Below are 6,198 nucleotides of genomic sequence, written 5' to 3'. Positions count from 1 at the left end.
AATTACGTAAACACGGGCACCCTCATAGATATCGTCCTGACCAACTTGCCCTCTAAATTCACCTCTGCTGTCTTCAACCAGGATCTCAGCGATCATTGCCTGCATCCGTAATTGGTCCGCGGTCAATCGACCACACCTCATCACTGTCAAACCCTCCCTAAAACACTTCAGTGAGCAGGCCTTTCTAATCGACCTGGCTCGGGTATCCTGGAAGGATATTGACCTCATCCCGTTAGTAGAGGATGCCTGGTTGTTCTTTAAAAGTGCTTTCCTCACCATCTTCAATAGGAATGCCCCATTCAAAAAGGTAGAACTAAGAACCAATATAGCCCTTGGTTCACTCCAGACTTGACTGCCCTTGACCAGAACAAAAACATCCCCCCCCCGCTTCTCCTTCACCCAAATCCAGATAGCTGATGTTCTGAAAGAGCTGCAAAATCTGGACCCCTACAAATCAGCTGGGCTAGACAATCTGGACCCTCTCTTTCTAAAATGATCCGCCGCAATTGTTGCAACCCCTATTACTAGCCTGTTCAACCTCTCTTTCAAATCGTCTGAGATCCCTAAAGATTGGAAAGTTTCCGCGGTCATCCCCCTCTTCAAAGGTGTTACTGACAAGAAGCACATGGCTGAGCTCTTTAATCACCACTTCATTAAGTCAGGATTCCTATTTGACTCAGCCATGCCTCCTTGCCCGTCCAACATTTCCTCATCTCCCACCCCTTCTAATGCGACTATCCCCGATGCTTCTCCCTCTTTCTCCTGCCCCACTACAAAGTTTCTCCCTGCAGGCAGTCACTGAGTCCGAGGTGCTAAAGGAGCTCCTTAAACTTGACCCCAAAAAAACATCTGGGTCCGATGGTTTAGACCATTTCTTCTTTAAGGTTGCTGCCCCTATCGTCGCCAAGCATATCTCCAACCTTTTTAACCTGTCTCTCCTTTCTGGGGAGGTTCCCATTGCTTGGAAGGCAGCCACGGATCGTCCTTTATTTAAAGGGGGCGATCAAGCTGATCCTAACTGTTATAGACCTATTTCTATTTTGCCCTGTTTATCAAAAGTGTTGGAAAAACGTGTCAATAATCTATTGAATGGCTTTCTTGATGTCTAGTATTCTCTCTGGTATGCAATCTGGTTTCCGCTCAGGTTATGGAAGTGTCACTGCAACCTTAAAGGTCCTGAATGATGTCACCATTTCCCTTGATTCTAAGCAATGTTGTGCTGCTATTTTTATTGACTTGGCCAAAGCTTTTGATACGATAGACCATTCCATTCTTGTGGGCCGGCTAAGGAACATTGGTGTCTCTGAGGGGTCTTTGGCCTGGTTTGCTAACTACCTCTCAAAGAGTGCAGTGTATAAAGTCAATAAATCTGCTGTCTCAGCCACTGCCTGTCACCAAGGGAGTACCCCAAGGCTCAATCCTAGGCCCCACGCTCTTCTCAATTTACATCAACAACATAGCTCAGGCAGTAGGAAGCTCTCTCATCCATGTATATGCAGATTTTTTATTAATTTTTTTATTTAACCTTTATTTAACCAGGTAGGCAAATTGAGAACACGTTCTCATTTACAATTGCGACCTGGCCAAGATAAAGCAAAGCAGTTCGACACATACAACAACACATAGTTACACATGGAGTAAAACAAACATATAGTCAATAATACAGTGAAAAAAATAAGTCTATATACAATGTGAGCAAGTGAGGTGAGATAAGGGAGGTGAAGGCAAACAAATATATGTATAAATAAATAAAAATATAAAAAGGCCATGGAGGCGAAGTGAATACAACACAGCAAGTAAAATAAAAACTAAAAAACACTGGAATGGTTGGTTTGCAGTGGAAGAAAGTGCAAAGTAGAGACAGAAATAATGGGTGCAAAGGAGCAAAATAAATTAATAAATAAATACAGTAGGTAAAGAGGTAGTTGTTTGGGCTAAATTGTAGATGGGTTATGTACAGGTGCAGTAATCTATGAGCTGCTCTGACAGCTGGTGCTTAAAGCTAGTGAGGGAGATAAGTGTTTCCAGTTTCAGAGATTTTTGTAGTTCGTTCCAGTCATTGGCAGCAGAGAACTGGAAGGAGAGGCGTCCAAAGGAAGAATTGGTTTTGGGGGTGACTAGAGAGATATACCTGCTGGAGCGCGTGCTACAGGTAGGTGCTGCTATGGTGACCAGCGAGCTGAGATAAGGGGGGACTTTACCTAGCAGGGTCTTGTAGATGACCTGGAACCAGTGGGTTTGGCGACGAGTATGAAGCGAGGGCCAGCCAACGAGAGTGTACAGGTCGCAGTGGTGGGTAGTATATGGGGCTTTGGTGACAAAACGGATGGCACTGTGATAGACTGCATCCAATTTATTGAGTAGGGTTTTGGAGGCTATTTTGTAAATGACATCACCGAAGTCGAGGATTGGTAGGATGGTCAGTTTTACAAGGGTATGTTTGGCAGCATGAGTAAAGGATGCTTTGTTGCGGAATAGGAAGCCAATTCTAGATTTGACTTTGGATTGGAGATGTTTGATGTGAGTCTGGAAGGAGAGTTTACAGTCTAACCAGACACCTAGGTATTTGTAGTTGTCCACATATTCTAAGTCAGAGCCGTCCAGAGTAGTGATGTTGGACAGGCGGGCAGGTGCAGGCAGCGATCGGTTGAAGAGCATGCATTTAGTTTTACTTGTATTTAAGAGCAATTGGAGGCCACGGAAGGAGAGTTGTATGGCATTGAAGCTCGCCTGGAGGGTTGTTAACACAGTGTCAAAAGAAGGGCCAGAAGTATACAGAATAGTGTCGTCTGCGTAGAGGTGGATCAGAGAATCACCAGCAGCAAGAGCGACATCATTGATGTATACAGAGAAGAGAGTCGGTCCAAGAATTGAACCCTGTGGCACCCCCATAGAGACTGCCAGAGGCCCGGACAACAGACCCTCCGATTTGACACACTGAACTCGATCAGAGAAGTAGTTGGTGAACCAGGCGAGGCAATCATTAGAGAAACCAAGGCTGTCGAGTCTGCCGATGAGGATGTGGTGATTGACAGAGTCAAAAGCCTTGGCCAGGTCAATGAATACGGCTGCACAGTATTGTTTCCTATCGATGGCGGTTAAGATATCGTTTATGACCTTGAGCGTGGCTGAGGTGCACCCATGACCAGCTCTGAAACCAGATTGCATAGCGGAGAAGGTATGGTGGGATTCGAAATGGTCGGTAATCTGTTTGTTGACTTGGCTTTCGAAGACCTTAGAAAGGCAGGGTAGGATAGATATAGGTCTGTAGCTGTTAGGGTCAAGAGTGTCCCCCCCTTTGAAGAGGGGGATAACCGCAGCTGCTTTCCAATCTTTGGGAATCTCAGACGACACGAAAGAGAGGTTGAAGAGGCTAGTAATAGGGGTGGCCACAATTTCAGCAGATAGTTTTAGAAAGAAAGGGTCCAGATTATCTAGCCCGGCTGATTTGTAAGGGTCCAGATTTTGCAGCTCTTTTAGAACATCAGCTGACTGTATTTGGGAGAAAGAGAAATGGGGAAGGCTTGGGCGAGTAGCAGAGGGGAGGGCAGTGCTGTTGTCCGGGGTAGGGGTAGCCAGGTGGAAAGCATGGCCAGCCGTAGAAAAATGCTTATTGAAATTCTCAATTATAGTGGGTTTGTCGGTGGTGACAGTGTTTCCTATCTTCAGAGCGGTTGGAAGCTGGGAGGAGGTGTTCTTATTCTCCATGGACTTTACGGTGTCCCAGAACTTTTTTGAATTTGTGTTGCAGGAAGCAAATTTCTGCTTGAAAAAGCTAGCCTTGGCTGTTCTAACTGCCTGTGTATATTGGTTTCTGGCTTCCCTGAAAAGTTGCATATCACGGGGGCTGTTCGATGCTAATGCAGAACGCCATAGGATGTTTTTCTGTTGGTTAAGGGCAGTCAGGTCAGGAGAGAACCAAGGGCTATATCTGTTCCTGGTTCTAAATTTCTTGAATGGGGCATGCTTATTCAAGATGGTGAGGAAGGCATTTAAAAAAAATGTCCAGGCATCCTCTACTGACGGGATGAGATCAATATCCTTCCAGGATACCCCGGCCAGGTCGATTAGAAAGGCCTGCTCGCTGAAGTGTTTCAGGGAGCGTTTGACAGTGATGAGTGGAGGTCGTTTGACCGCTGACCCATTACGGATGCAGGCAATGAGGCAGTGATCGCTGAGATCTTGGTTGAAAACAACAGAGGTGTATTTGGAGGGCAAGTTAGTTAGGATGATATCTATGAGGGTACCCGTGTTTACGGAATTGGGGTGGTACCTGGTAGGTTCATTGATGATTTGTGTGAGATTGAGGGCATCAAGCTTAGATTGTAGGGTGGCTGGGGTGTTGAGCATGTTCAAATTTAGGTCGCCTAGCAGCACGAGCTCTGAAGATAGATGGGGGGCAATCAGTTCACATATAGTGTCCAGAGCACAGCTGGGGGCAGAGGGTGGTCTATAGCAGGCGGCAACGGTGAGAGACTTGTTTTTAGAGAGGTGGATTTTTAAAAGTAGAAGTTCAAATTGTTTGGGAACAGACCTGGATAGTAAAACAGAACTCTGCAGGCAATCTTTGCAGTAGATTGCAACACCGCCCCCTTTGGCCGTTCTATCTTGTCTGAAAATCTTGTAATTGGGGATGAAAATGTCTGAATTTTTGGTGGTCTTTCTAAGCCAGGATTCAGACACGGCTAAAACATCCGGGTTGGCAGAGTGTGCTAAAGCAGTGAACAAAATGATACAGTCTTATACTCAGCTGGCCCCTCCCCAGATGTTGTGTTAAATGCTCTGCAACAAAGTGTCCAACTAGTGTCCAACAAGCTTTCTCTACCCATACCTTTGTTTTGGAGGTGATCAGAACAAGGTTTTTGTGGTTTGGTAAGAATAATGCCCCTCTCCCCACAGGTGTGATTACCTCATAGAAGTACTTGGGAGTATGGCTAGACGGTACACTGTCCTTCTCGCAGCACATATCAAAGCTGCAGGCTAAAGTTAAATCTTGACTTGGTTTTCTCTATCGTAATCGCTCCTTTTTCACCAAAGCTTCCAAACTAACCCTGATTCAGATGACCATCCTACCCATGCTAGATTACGGAGACATAATTTATAGATCGGCAGGTAAGGGTGCTCTCAAGCGACTAGATGTTCTTTACCATTCGGCCATCAGATTTGCCACAAATGCTCCTTATAGGATACATCACTGCACTCTATACTCCTCTGTAAACTGGTCATCTCAGTATACCGGTCACAAGACCCACTGGTTGATGCTTATTTATAAAACCCTCTTAGGCTTCACTCCCCCCTATCTGAGATATCTACTGCAGCCCTCATTCTCCACATACAACACCCGTTTTGCCAGTCACATTCTGTGTAAAGGTCCACAAAGCACACACATCCCTGGGTCGCTCATATTTTTAGTTTGGTGCAGCTAGCAACTGGAACGAGCTGCAACAAACACTCAAACTTGGACTGTTTTATCTCCATGTCTTCATTCAAAGACTCAATCATGGACACTCTTCCTGACACTTATGGCTGCTTTGCGTGATGTATTGTTGTCTCTACCTTCTTGCCCTTCGTGCTTTGTTTGTGCCCAGTAATGTTTGTACCATGTTTTGTGCTGCTGTTGTCATGTTGCGTTGCTACCATGGTGTGTTGTCATGTATTGCTGCCTTGCTATGTTGTTGTCTTAGGTCTGTCTTTATGTAGTGTTGTCTCTTGTCGTGATTTGTGTTTTGTCCTATATTTATATATTTTTTTATTTATATTTAATCCCAGCCCACGTCCCCGCAGGATGCCTTTTGCCTTTTGGTAGGCAGTCATTGTAAATAAGAATTTGTTCTTAACTGATTTGCCTAGTTACAGTTGAAGTCGGAAGATTACATACACTTAGGTTGGAGTCATTAAAACTCGTTTTCAACCACTCCACAAATTTCTTGTTAACAAACTATAGTTTTGGCAAGTCAGTTAGGACATCTACTTTGTGCATGACACAAGTAATTTCTCCAAAAATAGTTTACAGACAGATTATTTCACTTATAATTCACTGTATCACAATTGCAGTGGGTCAGAAGTTTACATACACTAAGTTGACTGTGCCTTTAAACAGCTTGGAAATATACAGAAAATTATGTCATGGCTTTAGAAGCTTCTGATATTCTAATTGACATCATTTGAGTCATTTGGAGGTGTACCTGTAGATGTATT

The sequence above is a fragment of the Salvelinus alpinus genome, chromosome 22 (assembly GCF_045679555.1).
Source record: "Salvelinus alpinus chromosome 22, SLU_Salpinus.1, whole genome shotgun sequence".
Taxonomy (NCBI): domain Eukaryota; kingdom Metazoa; phylum Chordata; class Actinopteri; order Salmoniformes; family Salmonidae; genus Salvelinus; species Salvelinus alpinus.
Note: the sequence above shows the minus strand (reverse complement) of the source record.